This window comes from Oenanthe melanoleuca, chromosome 4, assembly GCF_029582105.1.
Source record: "Oenanthe melanoleuca isolate GR-GAL-2019-014 chromosome 4, OMel1.0, whole genome shotgun sequence".
Classification (NCBI taxonomy): Eukaryota; Metazoa; Chordata; class Aves; order Passeriformes; family Muscicapidae; genus Oenanthe; species Oenanthe melanoleuca.
This window is the reverse complement of record NC_079337.1, coordinates 55,417,334-55,439,840: the sequence shown is the minus strand read 5'-3', so window position 1 is coordinate 55,439,840 and position 22,507 is coordinate 55,417,334. Positions and strand designations below refer to the sequence as shown.

At 42.3% G+C, this 22,507-nt stretch overlaps 1 protein-coding gene across 2 annotated transcripts in view; it reads left to right on the top strand.

Annotated features, from left to right (window-relative positions):
* Positions 1-4,666: 4,666 nt before the first annotated feature.
* LOC130252567 (complement C1q tumor necrosis factor-related protein 7) overlaps positions 4,667-22,507 on the top strand; it is a 114,406-nt gene continuing 96,565 nt past the window's right edge. Inside the window, exon 1 of one of the 2 annotated variants that reach the window (XM_056490233.1) lies at positions 4,667-4,911. The gene's annotated coding sequence lies outside the window, so the exon portion shown is untranslated. Of the gene's footprint in view, positions 4,912-18,991; positions 19,378-22,507 lie in introns of those variants that run through there. The other variant, XM_056490232.1, reaches the window with a different exon arrangement.

Below are 22,507 nucleotides of genomic sequence, written 5' to 3'. Positions count from 1 at the left end.
GTTCCAAGCAGATAAGATTTAAACCCAGCATGCTAGCTTTACATTGGTGACTAATGATTGAATGGAGGTACAGAGCAGAGGTATCTTTAGGTAGGTAATTTCACTAGGTAAATGAGATCTGGACTGTGTTTTCTAGCAAAATTTAGACTTAGAATAAATTATACTTTTTTGAAAAATTATGGGCCCTGCTGGAATTGCACTTTGCATCTCACATAGGCAAAAAAAAATGCATGTGCAGTTAATCCATTAGTACATAGCTGCCTCCCTGAGGTGCACAGCCCCAGTACCCACAATCATCTGGACATGAGCTGTTTCCATGGATCCATCCTTCAGCCATTCACTGGTCAGGCATCTCCAGATGGATGCACCAACTGGGAATCACAGAATCACAGAATCACAGAATCACAGAATCACAGAATGGTCTGGCTTGGAAGGGATTTTAAGGCTATCTAATTCAAATCCCCTGCCATGAGTAGAGGTGCCATTCACTGGACCAGGCTGCTCAGAGCCCCATCCAGCCTGGCCTTGAACACCTCCAGGGATGGGGCATCCACAACTTCTCTGGGCATCCTGTGCCAGTGCCTCAACACCCTCACAGTAAAGAATTCCTCCCTGATGCTGTTTCTAAACTTACTCTCTCTCAGTTTAAAGCCATTCTTCCTTCTCTTATCATGACATGTCTTGCAGAAAGTCCCTCCCCACCTCTCTTGTAGGCCTCTTTAGGTACTGGAAGGTGCAATAAGTACTGGATTCTTCTACAGGCTGGACAACCTCAGCTCTCTCAGCCTGCCTTCATAGCAGAGATGCTCCACCCCTCTGATCAGCCTTGTAGCCTCCTCTGGACTCACTCCATCAGTCCATCTCCTTTGTGTTTTGTGGGCCCCAGAGCTGGATGCAGAGCTCCCAGTGGGGTTTCACAAGGCAGAGCAGAGAGAGGGATAGAAACACCTCCCTTGACCTGCTGGTCATGCTGATTTCTGGGCTGCAATGGCTGCCAGGCCATACTGAGCTTCTCATCAACCCAAAAGCAGTACCCCTTAAAATGGGTCAGGACTCATCAGGAAAGGAGTACCCCTGAAAATCAGTTCTCCCATCCCTCCCCCTTCCATGGAGCTGTAAAGGCCAGATTTTTGTGACCAAACTGAAAGAAACAAACAACAACAAAAAAATTCCCCCAATGCTCACCCATCAAATTAAGCAAAAACTTCCATGTGTTTTCACATCTTATTTCTATGTAACAACCAATTCTTCTTCTCAATTCATTTATGGGCACTGGACAATGACATATTTTTGTTTACCTGGATGAAGCCAGTCTTCTGTATGAGGGGACAACTAGGCTTCTGGGTTTTAGCATTTTTGTGACCTTCTAGAGTGCACTGTGCCATTTATACCTGCTCCTTGTCTCAGCACTGGGGCAAGATGAATCCTGAGCCCTTGCAGCCACATCTTGGCAGTGAAACTGAGCACTATATGGATGTGGATGCATTCAGCCATAGCACAGGAAAATCCCAAATCCTAGCATCAAAGGATACTCTTCTTTTTAATGCCACAGTATCATAATTCCTTCCTGCCAACAAAACAACTTCTTAGTGGTTCACAGATGAAGGATTTTGTTTGATTGTTGGTTCAGATACTTGTGTTGGAAACATCCTTTATACTTATTAAAACCTGCTGCATCTTAAAATGTTTTGTTCAGAGAAGGGACTTAAAGATGTAACCAGGAAAAATTATCAGCTGCTTGCCACATGAGAGGATTAAGGACCACAATTTGTCAAGGGTGTGACAGCTATATTCCTTAGAGCACAAGTAATCTCTAATGCAACTCTTACAAAGATTCATGACTTTTGTCTTCCAGATGCAACAAATGTCCACACACAGACCATATAAAGACTTGCACCCACAGGTGAGCCAAGAGGCATTTTCTTTCCCATTGAAATTTCCCTGAGATGAGTGATTCCTTTTTCCCTAACCCCTCTGTTGGCTGTTCCATTGTGAGGACATGAATGCCAAGTTACCATTCCTGGTTCAGCTGCTGCAGCAGGAAGCTCAATCCTCCCTCAGCTATGTTTACACAAAGCCAATAGCAAGAAAATTGGTGTTCTGGTGAAGAGCTAGAAGGTGAAATAGTTGCTGAGAATTGTAACTTTAGAGGGATTAAAAATTAGCCTATCACAACCACCAGTGAACAACCCTATAAAAATAAAATCTTACTTCCAAAAAAATTGAACCTGTGTTTTCTGTTGAATACTTAATCCTCCAGAGTTTACAGAGCATTTTGCAATTTCTCCTTCACTTTTACCCTTGTCTCCTTTCTCTGGTCTGGAAAGTCTGGTAAGCAAATTAAATGGATTCAACTTCTCCCTTTTAAGACTTTTGCTATGTTGGAGCTCACATCCCTGTTTCTCTGACAAAACTTTAACTGCATCTTCCACCCTTAGCCTCTTTCCCTATAATCTAAGAGTGAAACATCCAGCTGGTTCTTTAACTTGGTGTTGTGGACCACAGAACCATTCAGGTAGTCCTAGTGGGCATAAAATACGAACATCTTAAAAGGAATATTTGATTTTAATTATTGCTGCTATAAAATTAGTGAGATTAATCTTATTTACTACTTCACCAATGATTATTTAGCCTTAGTCACATTCTTATGAGGCAAGTAAGTAAATGGCATTGAGGAAAATTCCCAGCCCAGATTAAGGTATGAATCAGTGGCAAAGCCCTAGTTCATAATTCCCACCAGAATTCTGCACAGACTATTAGAAAACATGGGCCTTTTTTTGCTTTTTCCAATATAATGGGATGGGCAGCATCCATTGCTTCCCCCAGAAAGACTCATCAGAAAGAGAAAGCACCATCTCGTGCTTCCCTACACATAATCAGAAAAAGATCAACTGAGGGAATGAGGACAATAATCTCTGGGTAATTTTTAAAACTTCTGGGTAATCTTTAAAACTTCTCTTCGATTCCCATAAGGATGCAGAGCCAAGTTTCCAGAGGTGCCAGTACCTAAAAGGACATGCTTAATGCTTGATCACTAAGTAAAAATTAAGATACAAAACAGGAATATTGAAGTGACATGATAGGATGTTATTTCTACTTTCACTCTTGGTCACCAGTAACTAAGTTCACCAGAGATCCACAGAGCAAAATAAAAATACTCTGATAGAAATACTTTGGGAAAAAATTGAGACTTGTAAAATAATGAAAGTTTTCACAGTACCATATGATTTTGTAACAGAGTTTTCTATATCCTGGTTATTACCATTTTTAGCACCAGAATGAAAATCCATCAGAAGAAAGGGGAAAAAAAGGTTTGGTTTTCTTAAACCCTTTATTGGGGAGTATTTTATCTACATTTTTGAATGCACAGGACTCTGTTTTTAAATTGTCCATTTAAAATGTAAAATACTTAATATTTCAGTGCCATGGAGATTGGAATGTTCAAGCAAACAAGATTTTTCTTAGCTATGTCACGTAGCATTCCAACACTGGCTTGATTTTTCACAGAAGATTCATTTCTTGTTTTAGTGGCATAAAACACCTTTGGAAAATTCAGTCTAATGTTTCCATCTTCACTTTCATTAGTTTTGCAAGAAAATATGGCTAACAAAACTAAAGTCACTTGCTAACAACCAGAATCAGCCTCATGTCACCTTAGCATCAGCAAGTCAGTTGGTGCTGGAAGGTTTGGAGCACAGCCTAAGGCTTTTCAGGAACTTAATTTCATAAACAAAAGTTCATTATGGTACCAAGGGAGAAACTCAGAGACTGAAATATCCCAAAGCACAGTATTTTATAATTTCTCTATTTGTTTGCTTGTTTGTAGCTACTCTGCAGAGAAAACTTGTATTTGCCCTAAGTTCATAAATACACACCATGTATGTGAACCATAACTGGTTGAAACAAATTCCTTGCAAAGAGGAGGAATTCAACATGGGCATAGGCAGCTCTCCTATATGAACAACAATTTACATGCTTCACTGTCTTAATTTGAGCAAAGCAGAACAGATCCTTGCCCAGTAAGTGATGCTTGCAAACCACGCCTCTGTTATTCAAGCCACTATTACTCAAATGTCTGCCTCTATTACTGACAGTGTCTCAGAAAGCAGGATTGTTGCCAGGGGTTTATTTTGAACCTATCCAAAGCACCAATTTGAAACTCTTCAAAATGAAGAAGTTTGTGGTTGTGCTGAGCCATGACCCTCACCCTGTGACAGGGCACCCTGCATCACACTGCAGAGAAGCCCTGGGGGCAGCCCCTTTCCCAAAACCTCAAAACCAAGGACTGGTGACTTGTGCCCAATGGGAACCAGGTTCCTTTGGGAGCTCTGAGCACTTTATGTATTTGAGGCTGTCACTTCTTCCTGCATTTTGAGGCAGATGCTGCTCCTCCCAAATCCCATGCTGAGGGGACTCATGCCAAAAGCAGCTTGGTTTTTTTCTCTTCCCTGTGCTTTTCCCAAGAAGGAGACAGCCTGTGATGCTTTCCAAAGATGATATAACATTACCTAGGGGAGGCTATGCCCCAGTCCTGCTAGGACTCTGTCACACCACATCAGTCTGGAGCACAGGCTTGCTCCTTGCTCCACAGTATAAAACGAGTTCCTTCCAGCAAGACTTTTACAGCAAGCTCACAGTTGCTTTAAATTAGAAAAGTTGGCAGGTGGCCAAGGAAAGGAGCAGGGGCTTGTTCAGCTGAGACAGACAGAAAACTCTGTAAGAGCATCAAGCCTCAGATAGGTTTTCACAAAGTACCTTTTTTTTTTTTGTCATCACAGCATTTACATTTGTTTTAAAGGATTTTGAATCACCAAAAATTACCTGCTGGCTTGAATCTACAACACTTACACTACCCAAACAGAGCACATTGCTTTTCCTGAAAAATCAGATGTCATCTCCTCAGCTGTGAAGGTAAGTTGTAACTGATTCTATTTTCCTGAACTGATTTCTCTGAAATGCATTTGGGGAAAGGAATGCACTAGAAAGATCTTTCATAAAAATGCATATTTGTTTTCTGAGATACATGTTAGAAATAGACTGTAGTGGTGTCTCAGAAATCTGCTTATGTATCTTCTCTTTTAAGAGATGAGTAATAACTTTGGACATTTATGCACAAAACATCCCCATCAGAAAGTTTGCAGACAGATTGTTTATAAATCAAGGATGTAATATTCTGGGGGAAAAAAAATGTTTTAAATGTCTACCTTTCACAGGGTTCAGGGTGATTAAATTACCGAAAACATTTCTAAATTATTTCTCTCTGTCTAGCATTAATCTCACATTCCACCAACCCAAACCAGAGATTATTTGGGTTTTTTCGCTCATGAATGATTCCATCATCATTCCAAATCTTCACTTTAACTGTAGTTGCTATGGTTTCATAGAAACTTGTTTTACAAAAAAAAAAATCTATAAATACCAAATAAACCATTTTGCTTCAGGCTTGCACTATTGCAAAGTCAAGCTCCTGCATTTAACTTATTAAACTCTCACAAATATATCCATTTGTTATTTTGCTGCTGTGTTTCTTCTGCTTGGTTGGTTTTTTTTCCAGGTCATTTTACTTTGTGTGTTTCCACTGCTACCAGCAGTGTGCTTTGTGCCTAGGAGTAGGCTGGCAAGAGACTGTATGTTGTTAAATACAAATGAAATGCTGAGTGTAAGTGATTAATCACAACCTTGGTCTGGGTAGGTGACAGAGTAAGTGGATTAGCAGTTTCAAGATCCCTTTTTTTCACTGGGTCTCTGGTTACCATTACCCAGGCAAGAGTGAGGCAAGCATTGCCTGCTGCCCAAAACCTGATAGTCACAGTGGGGGCTAAATCATCTAACCCACACATATTCAAGGAAATGATGAAGCTTTTCAGGATGAAGTTTTAGGAAAATAGGCGTGTGAGCACAGTATTACATGGAGCCCTTGGAACTGTACAAACTATGGAAATTCAATAACAGGAACCTGCTTCAGAAATCACACAACTATTGTATTCTACAGCATACTGCTTTTAAGAAGCAGAAAATCTTTTCTTCCTGTAGTGCCTATCCCCTGTTTTCCCTGATTTGGGATAACTTCAGCTATGCTGCAGGAGCAGATTTACCCTGGTGAGAATGGAGGGCTGTCAATGCTGTGTTCCCATGGATCACACTGTAAGAAATGTATTTAAGAGTAGAGAAACACAGAACAGGGAGGGCAGGGAAAAGAGTGCAGAAAATCAAAACTGGAAGTGGATGAGCTGTCATGGAAGAAATGCTAAAATCCTGATGACTTTGAAGCCCCTGTATTAAGTTTGTGCCTGATGGGAAACCCAGCATCACCATCCTTGCTGAACCCTGGAAGGGTGGAGCTGGGAACACCTCCACCAGGTGTCTCCTGGGTGAGAGGAGACGCACATGGTGTAGGGATTGGGAACTGCATTGACTCTCTCAGTGCTTGCCTATTCCTTGTCTTTCCCCTAAAATACCCCAATCTGATGAGTAGGTGGGAGTAAGGGTGGTAAGGCTGCTCCTTGTTGCTCATTGATACTGGAGACAGGAGGGTTTCTGAAACTGAATATCTCAGCCAAAGGCACTGCTGCTGGCTCAGCAGCATGACAGGGAGGGATGCAAACAAAGAAGGTAATGTTTTGTTATTTCGTCCCCTTCATCATCTGCACACTTCACTGCTGCACTTATCCATGTGCACTTATCCAGCCACAGTGACCAGGTAGGGAGGTAGATGGAAATCAGCATTTCTGAGGGTTTGAGTGCCTACAGGAGAAGTTCTTCTGTCCCATTCACATAGCTAATTTATATCCCTATTTCTCTGTGACATGCCCATTCACAAGCCTATCCTATTCCCTGGTTAGCCTCATTTTCAGAGTCCTTAAACAGATGATGTATGAACATTACATTTCATGATCAAATAATACCCCTGTCAGCAATGGATCACATTCTAAATGATGAAACTAAAATTTAAATTCACCAGAAAAACTTAACCTCACAGAGGAGCAAAAATCCTAAGTCTTCAAACTTTTAAACAAATAATGATAACTTAAAAAGTGTTTCTGAGTTGGAGACATTGCTTGTCACAGACATAAGACTGGTCAAACTCCATTTTCACTGCTGAAGTGGATTCTCCATTAGTCAAAAAGACAGCAAAGTGATTATGTGATTGCTTTGGCAGAGAAATCTAGAGTCTTTTCAGGCTAATCTTCATGGTCCTACCTGGAAAACAAAGGCTGCAAATGAGATAACCACTGGGCAGATTTATATTTTAGTTACAGATATTGGGCTGCAACTGTCAGCAAAGAGTATTTATTTCTGCTCCCAGTCTCCCTAAAGTAAAAGGTGCACATCACCTCTCTGCATTTTTCAGTTGGGCTGAAGAAGGAATCTAGATTACCCTGATTTCCCAAAGCTGAAATAAACAGTTTGTGTTCTTCGTAAATTAAGATTCACCTTTCATTTTTGGAAAAGCAGTGTGAAACTGTTCTTGGTTGTCTAACCTCAGGACTCACCTGATGTTGGATGCAGATGGGAAAGCCCAGAGTGATGAAAGCACAACAGCAAAGCACCTGATTCAGGTCTTCAGAGATACCTTGCAGTTCCTCTAAACCTCAGAGTAGGGATAGGGCCATATGACCAAAGAGTCTACACATTTCTGTGAGGTTTAGCTGTTGGGAGTATAAAATTAATTCTTATCACAGAGGATAATGAGGACCACTTTTTAAGGAGAAGAATAGGCTATGAATAATGGGAAAACACATCCTGGCAGTGAGAGATGCACAGTTATAAAGTAATCCAGAGGGAAAGAAGGGAAAAGTCTCACTGGCTGGGATGTTTCACATTGTCTGGGCAAACCCAGCAGAAATCTGTGGGGAGCAATGATTCCTAGGCTGAGAGATGTGATAGTCCATATGTTGTGCTGGCTTAAATGTATTGGCTCATCTTCAATCTACTGTATTTGTCTTCCTCATCTGTGTGAGTATCACGTCTCTCAGACCCAAATGGGGTGCAGCCTACAGAAGTGGAGGCCAAATCTCAAAAATTTAATGGACATAGTTGATTATGTTTGGACACCATCAGGCTACCTATCCTATTCTCAACTCACATTCTTGCCTTCTCTTTTGGAGAGACCCCAAACCCAAAATCAGACATCCTGCAACAAACAGGAACATCTCCAAGGTTAAAGTTAAGGGAAGGGATAAGGAAGGTTTAAGGAAAGGAACTGTTTGGTTAAGGGAATGGGTTTTTTTGATGTATTGTAATTCATGCACTCTGTTTTATTTCTCTTTTTTTTTTTTCTTTTTGCTACATTCTTCAATAAAGATATTTTTCTTTCAGAAAAAAACGAGAGTGAGGAGAGCATTAATAGCTGAGGTGGGACCTGAAATGTAGCTTAAAAAATGTGCAATAAAAACAGGGAGTGACATTGCTCTAAAAGCAAGGAGAGCTGGAAGGGCAGAGCTGAAGAGATGAGCACTCACCCCACCTCTGGTCTGATGGGCCTCATGACTGGATTCAGGCCAGCCTGGAGTCCCATCTCTGCAGCACAGGGGAAAGTGATTTGTGAGCTGCTGAGAGAGAGACCTCCCTTGGGCTTTTTACCCCTTGGAAAAAAACAGAGAAATTGGATTTTTGTTCTAGATTTGTCCAGGAAAACTCTCCCTTTTCCTGGAGGGGGACTCTCCTGGTGCTGGAACATACATCTGCTATTCTCACTAGCAGTTACAACTCAAGACCAAAAGTCTTTTTCCTTTTCAGAAGTCTATAAAAACTTGATGTTATGCCAGCCTTGCTAGGCCTGCACTGCTGTTCCTGCACAGCGCCAGTCTGCTGCCTTTCAATGCACCTGGGGATTGAGCACATCCCCAGCACACCCCACACTGCTGTGTCCAGTCCTTTTTCACCATCACTGAACAGTGGAAATGCAGACAAGCTGTAGATTACTCTTTGGATCCATTCTAGACACCATGTTGGTATTTATTTTACAGAGCAATTGGCTCCTTTGAGGCTCTGTAAGTTCCAGCTCTGCACAGACTTCTCTAAAGTGATCTTCCAGAGTCTGTCCTTTATTGGCCCCAAAACCTGAGATCATAGCCCTGCATTAGCAGCCACACAGCCCCACACATTTTCACTTGTCTCCTCCTGTGAATTACCAGCCTCCTTCTCACAGACCTTCCATTTTCCTGGTGTGTCTGTGTGTATATCCAAGGTAAATCACTTTACTGCCTCCTCACAGGAGGTTCCTGAGGGGAGCAGCCCTGTTCCTCCCAAAATTAGGGTGGATGATGGGCCACCCCTTGCTTGCTCAGATGATCTGGGAAGGCACTCTGCAGCTTCTGGACAGCTGATTTCCCAGTGGAAAGACCAAGGCTGCTTCAGCCTCTCTTGAGTTATTGTTTGAGCCATTCAGCACAGATATTCCTGCTAGAAAGTGGTGATATGTCTCTGCAAATGACCTCTGAGCACCAGCTTTTTGGGAGTGGGAATAGGATGGCCTATGCTTCAGCAAAACAGAAGGGCCTGGTGTCTGGATCACAGCTCCCACTCCTCTCCTGAAAAAAGGGAATTTTTATTTCTTTCCCTGTCTTGGGTAAAGGGAAAGGAAAAATAAAGAAAAAATGTTCCCTTTACTGACTCAACTTCATCATCATTAATTTCTCCATGTGTCCAAAAGTCCCACATGGGAATGCAAAGATCAAGTAACATCAATAGTCAGACAGATGGAAACAGTTTAGGCAGGATGAGCAGGACCAGCAGTCCTGGCTAGCTGTGAAATGGGCTGTCCCATTCCCTCTGCCCTCCTCCCTGCAGCCCCAGAGAGTGGGTGCTCCCTGTCCAGGGCTGGCCCCTGGGCTCCTGCATGGCTGTGCATGAATATTATTTGATTCTCTAGAGAACAGGCTGTGTTTCTCTGTATTTTGAGATTTACAGATGGGTTACACAGCTTTACACTGGACCAGGGTTTTGGAAGCTGCATTGGAGACTGCCTTCAGCTTTTTGAGGAGAATTGAGAATTTCCTCTGCAGAACTGCCTAGGATGGTATCTCCATGCTGACAGGCCACACACCCCAGCTCTGATTCAAAATTCCTGTTCATGGAATTCCTCAGACAGAAATACATCACTTTACACTGCATCACACCTGGACAGTGCCTCCTGAACTACCAGGAGGTGCCTAAATTGTAGGACCTGTTCTGTACAGCTCCTTTCAACCCACCTGGAGTGTCTGCCTCTGACAGATCTGACAGAATATACAAAAATTTTTATTAAATGCAGATAATCCTTAAAATTAACAGGAAAAAATATTCCGAAAAAAATAAGAGGGCACCTTGGGAGCAGGAGCAGTTAGAGCACTGATTATCTGGTATTCTCCCTTTCTGCAGACATGCTCTGTCCTTGAGAGGCAGGACTTCTGTCTGAGAGTTTTGATTGCTGAAGGCTGGGAAAAAATGTCTGAATGGTGTGTGTAAAACATCTGTTTCTGCAGCCCAACAGGGCAGGTATTAAACCCCTGTAGTGAGAGTCAGGTCACAGCTGAGGTCAAATCTGTCCTCACAGTTCCTTTTGTGTGTGTGACATAAGGACATGCACATAGCAGGCCTGCTGTGGGTGCAGCTCCAGGGATGCCCAGGGCACATTTGGATTGCTGTATCTGCCAGGATTTAGCCCTGCATTTTCCCTCCTGCAGATCAGGACTTGTAGCCATGAGGGTTGTTTTCATACCTCCTGAACAAGTGAAACACCATGTGAAATACTTTGATGAGACCTGTCTCCTGGTCATTTCCAACCTGACTCAGCAATCAGGAGCTTGTATCTAAGGATAGGCCATGGCTGTAAAACCTCTCCATTCCTTAGTTAGGACCATTTTTTTCATCAGAAGGGATGGCCAAGACACTCACTGCCATCAGTGCTTATGCTTGAGCAGCCTCTGCATCGACTCTGGCACGAGCTTTGGATTCCTTGTCATTAAGAGCTGATGATCCCATAGCAGAAACAATTTTGTTTGCATGGAAGAACTGCCAAGACACCCTTAGAAGGAAGGCTCTGCCAAGAGCACGCTGCTGGAGATGCTCACACTGCTCCGAGCTCCCCAGGAACCATCCTGAGCAAGCCCAGGAGCAGACATGTCCCTTCCCTGAGCCCCAGTGCACAGGGGACACATCCTGGTCCTTCCAGACCATGGCCAGGGGTGGGCAGGACCATGCCCTGGCACAGAGTCCCCATCAGAGCAGTCCAGCGTGTTCCTGTGCACGCCTCCATCCCAGGCTGTCAGCGGAAGCAGATGTTTCTAATTTATCACTAAAACCAAACAACTTAATCCACCAAATATGCAGCAGTGGGGGGTGAGGGGGGGCCCTTTCACTTAAAGCTGATTTATAAATTGGATGATTAAGGTTAATTTGTCTATGAATGAGGCAAATCTGTGTCAGATATTGTTACAAATGCTTCCTCCCTTTAATTTTTGCAAGTCCTAAATATCCAAAGCCTTTCAACCTGAGGCAATGGGATGCATTCCTGTTCTGCTGGCCAAAAGCGTCTGGCACTGTTTCCTTTCATCAACATCTACAGTATTTATCTATTTAGCCCTTCAGAACCTGATTTGGGTGTAACAGACATCACAGCCCTCTATAATATGGGTGCCAAAGGCAGGCCCCAGCAGCAGCCCTAGCATACACCTTCTTGCTTTTGGGAGTGTTATTTGCCCTTGGTACCTGGAGGGCAGCCTGGCACCAGTGCTGGGAGCCCCTGGCAGTGGGGACTGTGCTCAGGGCTTGCACAGAAACTGCATCTTCACAGCGTGGCTGAGGCCATGATGGGGAGGGTCCTGAGTGCTAGATAATTTCAGATTAGACTGAGAAAATTATTGGGTTTCCCTATGTTTATCAGTCCTGGAGGTCATGGCCAACCTCAGATCATCTGTATTTCTGCACATGCACAGCTATTGATCCATCCAGCTACAAACAATACACACTCCTACACCAGCACACATCCTGCTTCTGCTGACCCCCCCTTCAGACCACCAGTTCCCACTGCTCACAGCTTGTGTGGCTGCTCATGGAAAAGGGCTCCAAGCAGCTGGCACTCAGCCACAGCACGTCTGCCATGCACAGCAGCAGTGAAGTAGCAGCAGTGCAGTAGCCTTGAAAAGATCTTAACAGCATCAGCCTTGTGTGCCTGTAAGGGGTGAAGGGGAAAGGCAATCCCAGCCAGCAGCAGGATGGTCAAAGCAGCTGGGCAGCCACAAAACAGAAAATACCTGGTGCAGGAATGGGAGGGCGTCCCTTGGCAGCCCACAGACCCCCACCCTGTGGTGCCAGGCTGGAAACACCAGGAGAGTAAATTGGCACACTAAACCTAGCCTGGTTATATGGGAAAAAACAGCTCTACTAATTTATTCAGCTACATCTCTAAAAATAAGGATTTTCATTAGGTGTCCTTGCCTGGTAGACATTGCAGTGCTCCTTATTCCTCAAAAGCCAGTGGCCCTGCTGCAGAGAGGGACCCAATGGCTCAGGCTGACCCTGGGATGTTACACACAAAAATAAGTCCCTTCAACCCAGGGGTGTGAGCACCTGTACTGCAGCCATGGCATAGCACACTGCTTTTGGACATTTGAGCTTCCAGGTTTGATGGCTGAGTGGGTTGTGAGAAAATACAAAATAGCCTCGTCTGCAACTCTGCTGGGATCACTGCAATGGTGATAAGGCTGTGGGATGCTGTGCAATGGCCAGTGCCCCTCTCCTTAGCAGTCTCTTTGGCTGTAAGCAGGATCTCCTGGGGCTGGAGCAGTCAGGAAATCCTGAAATCCTTCTCCTCTGTTATTTCTATTAAATGGTCACATTCAACAAAGTACCAGGATGTCAATGAACTTGTCTTCAAGTCCAGATATCACGTAGGCTAAAGGGGTGAGTGAAAAGGAAAATGGAAGAAAACCAGGAAAGCAGCAACAGCAGCAGCAGTGGGAGCAGGAATCAGAGCCCTTAGTGCTCTGCTACAGCTACTACATTCCCATCCCTCCCATACACAAAATGTACAAAGCAAGCTGGAAAACAATGGATTTGAGAAGAAAACTGAAGACACTTGGAACAGCACTGAGCTGAAAAGACCTGAAGCAATTCTAACAAAAGAAATCACTATTTTTTGTAATTCAATCTAGAACAAGCCTGTATCACTTTAATAGTTTTAAGCTACATGCAATGGGAGCACCCAACAATTTATTCTGCAAGGGTGCAGTCTGGTTTTCAGTCATGAAGCCATCTCATGAAGAGAAGCCATTCAATTCACTTTTACCAGTGATATAGCTCTTTACTTCTTGAGAACTGGGCTGTGCTTCAAATAGTGATATAAGTGGCTTCTCCTCTACCTAGTTACAGAGGTGCCTTCCCTCATTCTGTACCCATAAGGGATGGTCAGAGATATACTCATGTCTGAAAGCTTTGTGCTTACAGGAAGGAAACTAATTGCTGCTCATTGCAAGAAAAGAACATTTTACTTTGATGTTTTCAATAGCTTGGTCTGAAATAGCCTCAACCTCACTCCAGACCTGAAGAAAAGTGATGAATTTGAACAAGCAAAGTTGTTTCAAATTTCCAGATATATCTTGTACATGATGTTCTGGGGCCCTAATTTTTATTTCTGCTTGTTTTTTCAAGGTTATAGAGAGGAAAGGGATATAGATTTAACTTATGGGAGACTTGACCTGTGCATAAAGGACCATTTACTTAAACTGTCAGAAGATTAAACATATTGTATTGCAATCATGTTCAAGGTACATGAGCAGCAGATTTTTGATGGGAAAGTGACACAAGCTACTGATAGAAAGCCTGCTCTCTGATTCCTGGGGAGTTTATTTTGCCTTTTTGCCTCTGATGAAGTAGCAATACTTGAAATAGGTTTTGCTTTTGGCTGAAGATACATCCCACAATGGAAGAGAGTGAATGTCCTTGCCTTAAAGCATCTCCAGGACTCATCCAAGTTGTCTGACCTCTGAGAGGAAAGGCAATTTAATAAAAAATCCTTTCTGACCCTCAGATGGAAGATCACATGAGTACAGGCTCAAGACATTTATATCTGAGCGTGAGAGTTTCTTTTGATGGGTTTGAATGTTATATGTTGTTGATGTTCCTAAATTATTCAGCTCAGTGAAGCATTCAAAAACAAGTGTTCAGCCCCCCTGGGGTATGGTACAAGGCCTGAGGATGAGCTTTGATGTGGATATAAAGCCATGGCTGTCAGATCCTGAGTCATTTTCCAGTGGCACCAATGTGACCAGAAAGGGAATATAAATGCTTTCACACAGTTTTGAGCCAGAACTTCAACTTCTGCTGCTGCAAACTGATTATGCTGCCTTTGCAATCAGTGAAACAGTACTGGAATATATCAGTTCCAGAACTGGCTGTTCAGATTTTAAGACAGAAGTCATATGGGCAAGATATTACACATTGCAGGTTTAAAAAGGATATTTGCCTTTTTAATTACATATTAAAATAAATTGTGAACTAAAAATTCAGATTCCTCCTTTTTTTAATGTGCAGTTTGAAGTATCAACAGGAATTTGCAGATCCTGAGTCTTTGCCTAATTTTCCCTAGACCCTACACTAGCTGAGACCACATGAGTTAGTGTCAATTTAGAGTCTTGCCTCAAGTGAGAAATTGCTGCAATCCTAATTTGGCTGGTTTGGCAGGATTGAGCAGGCATGCAGCAGTGTCTAGAATGGGGGCTGGCAATATGGGACATCCACATAGGGGTTGCAAAGGAGCTTAACTGGATCCCTCCAGGAGTAGAACCAGGCTAAAGCAATACATCATTTCCCAGCCACATGCCATATATATATATATATATATATATATATATATATATATATATATATATATATATGTACACACACATATAACCACGGTGGGACCATGTATAAAATAGCTTTACTCACCAAAATCTATATGTGAGATCAGTGTTAGGGCCAGGTCTATGAGCCACTCATTTAAATATAAACATTCTTGTCTTTCAAGAAAATACTATCTTGCCTTTCAATTCTTCACAAGCCTTCCTTATGTATGAATAGAATTTCAAAATTAAAATTGATTGCAGGTGTCTTAAGTATATTTTTCCAGGCATTCAATTTAAACGAGTTACAGCAATACTCACCTTCATACAGTTTTTGATCATTATGATATGAATACTCACTGACAGCAGTAAAGACCATGGGGACCTTTCCTCATTTCCAGAACCAGCTTTTTTTCATTTAGATCCCATTTTAGACTGTCAGAAGAGCTGCTTTTAAGGAGAATCGTTCATTTGATGATCCCTAGTACAGATGCCTACCACATGTACAGCAGCAGTGTTAGCACTTTTTCATTTTCCCCACTTTCAGCCTCAGCACTGGAACCCATTACACAGCTGGCATCTCACAAGTGCTGTGTCACTTTGCCCCTTGCTTCAAAAAATGATCTGGCTATTAATAACTAATAGCAGGAATGCACAGAGAGCTGACAGCACTTAGGATGGCAGCCCTGAGAGATGACCACTCAGGTTCTTACTCTGCACAGATTGTAATCTCTGGCAAATATCATCCTTGTGCCCTAGGTCCACATCTGTAAAATGAGATACATACAGTGTTTTGGCTTCCATGCCACATGAGTATAATCAAATTACTATGGCAATAACCACAAGTTTGTAATTACCTGGGATAAAAGATGCAAAATCCCTCTGAATCATAATCACTGAGTCATTTTGCTCTTGGGGGTAATGGGGGTCAGGTGTGCTGTACAGAATGGAAAGCTCTGAATAATAGAGTGATTACTGAAGAGGTATCTGCCAGCTGATTAGACCTGCTTTAAGCAGATGTTGGATGAGATGAACTCAAAACATCCCTTCCATCCCAAATTACCCCTGTGACTGTTCTAATGCTGCACCTCTGCAAATAGATCTTCTTGGACCACTGGGAACCAGAGTGCACACGGCCAAAGAAGTGCTGCAGGACACAGCCTGCCTCCATCAGGGAGTGACCAAGCCATGGACTGAGCCAATTCACGGCAGCTTCATGCATCCACCAAAAGCACTTTGGTACTTGGGGCCCCAGGCTCATCCCAGAAATAGTATAGGTGGCTTTAGGTAGAACTGGGAGCCAAGCCACTCCATGGAGCCAAGCAGCAGCAGGTTCATCTCCAGATTAACCTAAAGCTAATGACAGTTTACCATGTTGGGGAATATGCTCTCTAGGTCACATTTACCTGCCATTTCATCCTACATCATCACTGCATCAGTGTTTCAGTCATTCCTGCTTAACCTTTAAATGAAACAGCAAAATTAAGCCTTGTGGTTCCTGTGGACTCTCTGTGTGGCATTTCTCATGAAGTAATAAAGGGTGGGCTTTGTAAAAGCCCTGTGCACTGACATTGGAAATAATAGCTACTGGGATATATATAGTTGGGTTTTTTTTAAAGCAGTGAGTAAAATTAGACAATTTCCAAAGTCTGATCAAAGCAGTTTAATAGCCTGTGTCACATCACAGCTGGGTACCTACTTTCCCAGGGTCTCAGAGATGACCAGAGTGCCATGCCAGCACAGCAGTGCCCCAGCCTGCAGGCAGCACAGCCCAACCAATCTCCTGGGTGGAAAAAGATACATGACAAACATAAGACACTAATTCATATATAAGGATCTACACTTCCTGTGAGAGGAAAAAAAAAGAAAGAAAAAATATTCTTACATTCTTGATGTGGTTGATCATGACACAGACTTCACCCTACGAGTCTCATAGTTTTCTATCTGCATTGCAGCTCGTGGGGTCCTGGCCAGGCTCCCGTGTTCACATCCACAACTGCAGTTGTAACTGTGACCCTTATGTTGGGAACTGTTTTCTTAACTCTGCATGAACATCTGTGAATGCACATACAATTATATCCAGTAAGGCAAATGGCATTTGCAGTGAGCAGCTGCCTCCAGTTGTGAGGCAACATTGCACAGAGCCACAGCAGAATGAAGCACCCAGAGGCTTGCAGTGCTTACACAGTTGTGGTGTGGCTGATCTGGGCTGGGGAGAAATGACATCATCCATTCCTGGGGGCTGCAAGTGCACTGCCCAATGGCTTGTTGCTTCCTTAGTCAAAAGCCAAATCCCTGGGGCAGAAACCAAGTCATGCCTGGGAGTGATTAAATGGTGCTCAAATTAGTACTGTGGTTTAGATGTCCCTGCTGAATGCAACTCAGCTCGGCCCTCAGAAGTTAGGGATATATTCTGCTTGTCTCAAAACACTTGAGAGAGCAGCAGGTCACAGGTCCCAGGCAGTTTTTGGAGTTTAGCCTTGCAGTTATGGACAGAAAGCTGGAGAGGATCCCAACACACCCCACTCACAGGACTGCTGTGCACCCTGGGCGTGTGTGAGCAGCCTCTGTGCCAAGCCTTGCTCCTACACACCAGGCCACAAGGTCTCCACCACCACAAAACAAGACTGAAAGTCAAAAATGCCAGCTATTTTCTAAAAATACAAAAGATGAGCTGGGAGAGAGGGAGAAAATGCATCCCTGCTGATGGTTTAGCAGCGGGGGAAGAGGTCCAGCAAGGCAGCTGACAACAGGCTCACCTCAGCATGGCTGAGGTGCAATAGGTTAAATAAAAAAAATAAGCAATAAATAAAATAAATAAAGCAATAAATTAAAATAAAGCAATAGATTTCCAAGATGCATTTAAATTCAAAAAAAAAGGAAAATAATTTGAAATTCAATATATATATATGCTTTGACAGTGCCTCATATTTTGAAACTGTTAGTGGAGAAAGGAAAAGTGAAAACAATAGGAAGAGCTGAAAGGAGACAAAATTTATTTATTGTGGACTTATTGTTTCAGTATTCGACAAAGGAAATGGATATAAATGGAAACTAAATTGAAACTGAGATCTCTCTCATTCAACAAAATATATAGCTGATACTAGTCAGCTACAATGCAGAAAGACAATTTAATTACTAATAAACAACTTTGAAGTTATACTTGTGTTTTAGTGTCTTAATAAAGCTAAAAAAAAATAAACAAAACTAAAAGCTGAAAGTCTTCAGGTCCAAGAAAAACATTGATAACAGACATATAAAATGTGCAGGGAATTTTTTCAAGTCCATTGTTCACACAAAAGAGATAATTTGATCATTTCTCATTAAAAACTATTATTTCTTTAAGCTTGAAATGCTTGTTAAAGGTTTTGAGTGCTTTTTTGTTTGTTTCTTTTATCTTTACATTTCATAAAGCCACAAAAATTGAATTTGCAATATTTTATCGTTTGATTCTGGACTGTAAGCTTATTTCTCTTTTCCCCTCTTTTGCAACTGAATACAATGGAATGAATGAGGACTTTGATTTCCTTTCTTATCTCTGCTGCTCCTTTAATATGGCTTTTTTTTCATCTTCCCCATAAAACCTCTGTCCTTATCGCCTGAGAATTATATGACTTTGTTTAAACTATTGTCTTTAGTCTTGAAGATGTAATTTTAAAATGGAGCAGGGAATTTTTTTCCTGAAATCTTACATTTACCTATTTTCAGCTACAGTATCTTTTTGCTTTTGTTCTTTGTCTCCCTAGTTGTTCTACCGAGGACCTGCTGCAAAAGCTGTGCTTGTTTTTATGAAGTTTAGTAAGTTTAAGTAGACAAAAGGGAAGAAAGAGAGAAAATAATGTAGTAAACAGATCTTTTGAAGAAGGAAAAAAATATCTGAAAACCACTCATTTTGCTTTCAGGTGATTCCTTGCATTTATCATATTCAAAATGCTAAACTTCAGTATGGGTTATATTTCCTGGCTGGGATACAGAGAGATTCTCAGAAAATCGAGGTCTGAAATAGAAAGCCAGCAGCAACCTCATCTGGAGCACAAGGAACCTCAGCAGAGGGGACAGAGCTTGAGAGTGCTGCCACTTGGGAGCCAGGAACTGAAACAGAGAAGCCTGTCACCTTTGTTTTATTTTTAAAATATGTGATCAAATTGAAAGCTACACCCAGCCCTGTGTTGTGGCTGTGCTGAGCAGCGCTGCTCCCGTGCCCTCCCGGCGCAGAGCACACATGCCACAGCTCCTGCTCTCTTATGTTACTGCTCAAGTATGCATCCAGGAAAGAGCCAGCAGATACACTAGATTTATTCTAGTTTGTTTGTTGAGGTCAAGGACTCCTTTTCTCTGGATCCAGCAGAGAGGGAACTCTTCCCTCACAGCAGCAGACAGGCTTTCTGCTTTACTGTCCGTGCGCGCCGCAGATAAAGAGACATCTGAGAGCGTTTTTAAAGGGTTTATCAGCCCACAGCACTGCTGCTATGTGCTGTCTCCAGGGTCAGACTTAGGAGGCTTTCAACAAGGGACAATATTTGCACAAAGTGCAAGCCAGAGGCTCCAGCTGCTGCACACTTCTGCAAGCCATGTAAGTAAAGGGCTTTATTTTGCTGAAGAAACTCTGTATACTCTCTTGCCTCATAAAAACTCTGAGATAATCTAAACTTCACATGAATTTCCTAACACTAGTAACATTACTATGCAGCTGTCCCTTTGACTAATGCATGTATGCAGCACAATAATTAAATATCTTACCTTGTTTTGCTTGGGAATATTGCAAAGAGCAGAACCTGCAGCACCTCAGGCAGACTCTGTTTGCTTTTCTGATCGCTGACCATTCCTGTTCTCTGTCTGTGATCGGCACACAGACCTTCTGATTTCTCTGATTTCTTTGATTTCAAGGACCACGAGAAGCTGGCAGGGAAATGAGGAGGCTGTGCAAAGGAAAACAAAGAGCATAAAAGTAGTTTATAAAGTGTTGTCAGTGAACCCAAAAGTGGTGTGTAACCCTCATGTTGAACTTGTGGTCTAATGAGATTTTATGTGCTTTATAGTGAGGTTAAAAGAGTCACAGATTATGTGACTAAGAGGAACATTAACAGAAGAAATACTTAGATTGCTTTATAAAATGTAACTTTACATTCATGCTTTCTTTTAAATTTGTCACTTTCTCTGTGTTTATCCAGAGCTTACAGCAGGGGATGGATCACCCTTTTCTGAGCTTCACAATGTAACTTAAAATCATGAAATATTTCCTTGTTTTCTATGTAGTTCATATACTTTTTGGCATCAATAGGCCTGGCAGAGAGTTGTTGAAATGCCAAATTTCTCTTCTTTTCTCTGAAGTCCTCCCTGGCATTTTGATTGTTGCCAAAATGTAGACATGGTGATAAATAAATAGAAGCTATATTAGATTCACTGGCTAGGTACAGGGGATACTACCCTGAGACAGAAATTTCATGCACTCAGAATTCTCAGTGTCTTCCTGTTCAGAGAGTTTCTAGTTCCCTTGCATTCCTTATCCAAAAAGCATCTGGTCCCTATGACTTTGCACATCCTATTTGGCTCACACAGTTTTCCCAGTTCCCAATAACTTTTAATAGGCCCTTTCCTCCAGGCAGATATGCCACCACAATCACCTCTTGAATCAGGTGCTCAGAGGAATGGATAAATACTGTCCTAAATGCCTTGCCACTCCTCCCAGCCCTCCTCTTGTCCTTCATTTCCATGGCAGTGCAGGATCTGCCTGGGAGAGGAGCACTGTGCATTAAGGAGATGCCCATGATTTTTGAAGGCCATGGGAATGCTGCCAGCCAGGCAGTCAGAGCTGGGTGCCAAAACAGCAAGAAATGAACAGACCTGCAGGCTGGGAGATGAAGTTTGCTGCTTCCAGGGATGCTGGGGAGTCACCCCCTGAGCAAGGGCAGGGAAAGGCTCTGCAGGAAGAAGTGTTCAGGGTGATAAGGATCACATCTTGAAGGTGCTCTGGCAGGAGCAAGTCAGAGGTGAACGGGGCTGGTGTGAAAGTCAAAATTCTCCAGTGATGGAAGAAGGAGAGGTTGCTTTTCAAGAGTGTTTGGAGAATGAGAAAAAGTTTAATTTTCAGCACAGACATGAGTAGGAGATGTTTTCTTTGCAATACAAAAGTGTCTCATACCTGGCTGGTGCAACCACACTCCAGGGAGAAAACAGCAGTTTATTATATTTTGTGAATTTATGTATATTCATATGTTCTCTTGGTAAATGCATCTTTTGAGTTCCAAAGCTTTCTGAACCTTTCATATAGTCCTTTGCTTTGAAGCAACAGATGTCAGTGGTAAGCAGATGGTTCTGGCTTTGAATTTGAACATCTTTAAATACTTTCCATATATTTTATGGTGAGGAATGCAACTCTGTTTTACCATGCAGAATTGATGCACTAAATGAAAAGTATCCATGTCTGGATGCTTGATGTCACTTCCTAGCTCACAAACCCATAAACCACATATTTTTCAGGATTATTTATTATGAGATATTTTCATCTAATTATTCAGCTTGTGTTTTTAAGCTTGCAACAAGCTGTGAAATGCTCTAATCTGATGTGAGCTCAAAGAGAACAAGCAACAAAAAGAGCCAAAGGAGCTGCCCCAGTTGTGAATTGCATTTTCACTCTGATGTATCCTGTGAGCAGGCTGAAATCTTCCTCTTGCACAATTTCCCAGAGGAAATAATGCAGTGCCTATGGAAACAACTGAACAAAATCTTTTGATCTTTCTTACTCTAAACTTTCATTTTCAGGAGGTACAGCTATGAAATTTGATGAGTAGAAAATCTAAGAACATAAGATCTTAAATCAGGAATAAATTTGGGAACACAAATGGAAAGAAGAGATCTGGAATAAGAAAATAACTAATTTTCTTTCAAAGAAAAGAAATCATACAAACAGATTTCATCCAAATGGCTTGCTATTGGATATTAATTTGCTGCTCTGAAAAGTTCTTTTCTCCCTCTCTGCCTGATTTTCAGTCCTGAAAAGTTTGTTGTTTAAAGAAATCACTGAAGAAAAACTGCGACAAGTGAACTATTTAAACTTTAATGAGTTGATCTTAAGAATGGTCTGTTGCACATATTGTCAAAGGCTTTATTAATTATAATGGCATAAGAGATGTTATCAGTGCTTGTATCTAGTGCACCAGCCTGACCTGGAAAAAGAGAAATGCCTCATTTCAACCAAGCTTTGGAGCTTTTGCCCTGTCTTCGAGAAGGAATGGGGCTGTTCTAGGGCTCGTGGTGCTGAGGGGGTGCTAGGAGATCTCAGTGGTGATGCAGGACTTGCTCTTTCCCCTCTTTTTTCCCTTTTTCTCCAATTCTTCTTGAAACATTTTCCTTTCTTCTTCAGGGTACAGAATCTCCTAATGCCAGGCTCTTCCAGGATGCAGGTTTTCTCCAGTCAGCCTCTCCTTGCTCCCCAGCTCCATGGTTGCTGCTCAGCCTTTGTGGAGTAGAGAAGGCTTGGGATGGAGAAGGGGCCTGATGGGGACAGAATGCCCAGCACAGCTGGGGAGCACAACTGTCCATGTGTTTGGATTTTTGGCTAATCCCCATCTCTGCAGGTACAAGTGAAGTCACCCACATGTAAGCAAAGCATGAAGGCTTATGACCCTTGAAATCTGATGCCCAAGGCTAAGGGATGCTTTAATTACTGCCTTGCATTTAATTGGTACCTAATGCTAGGCATT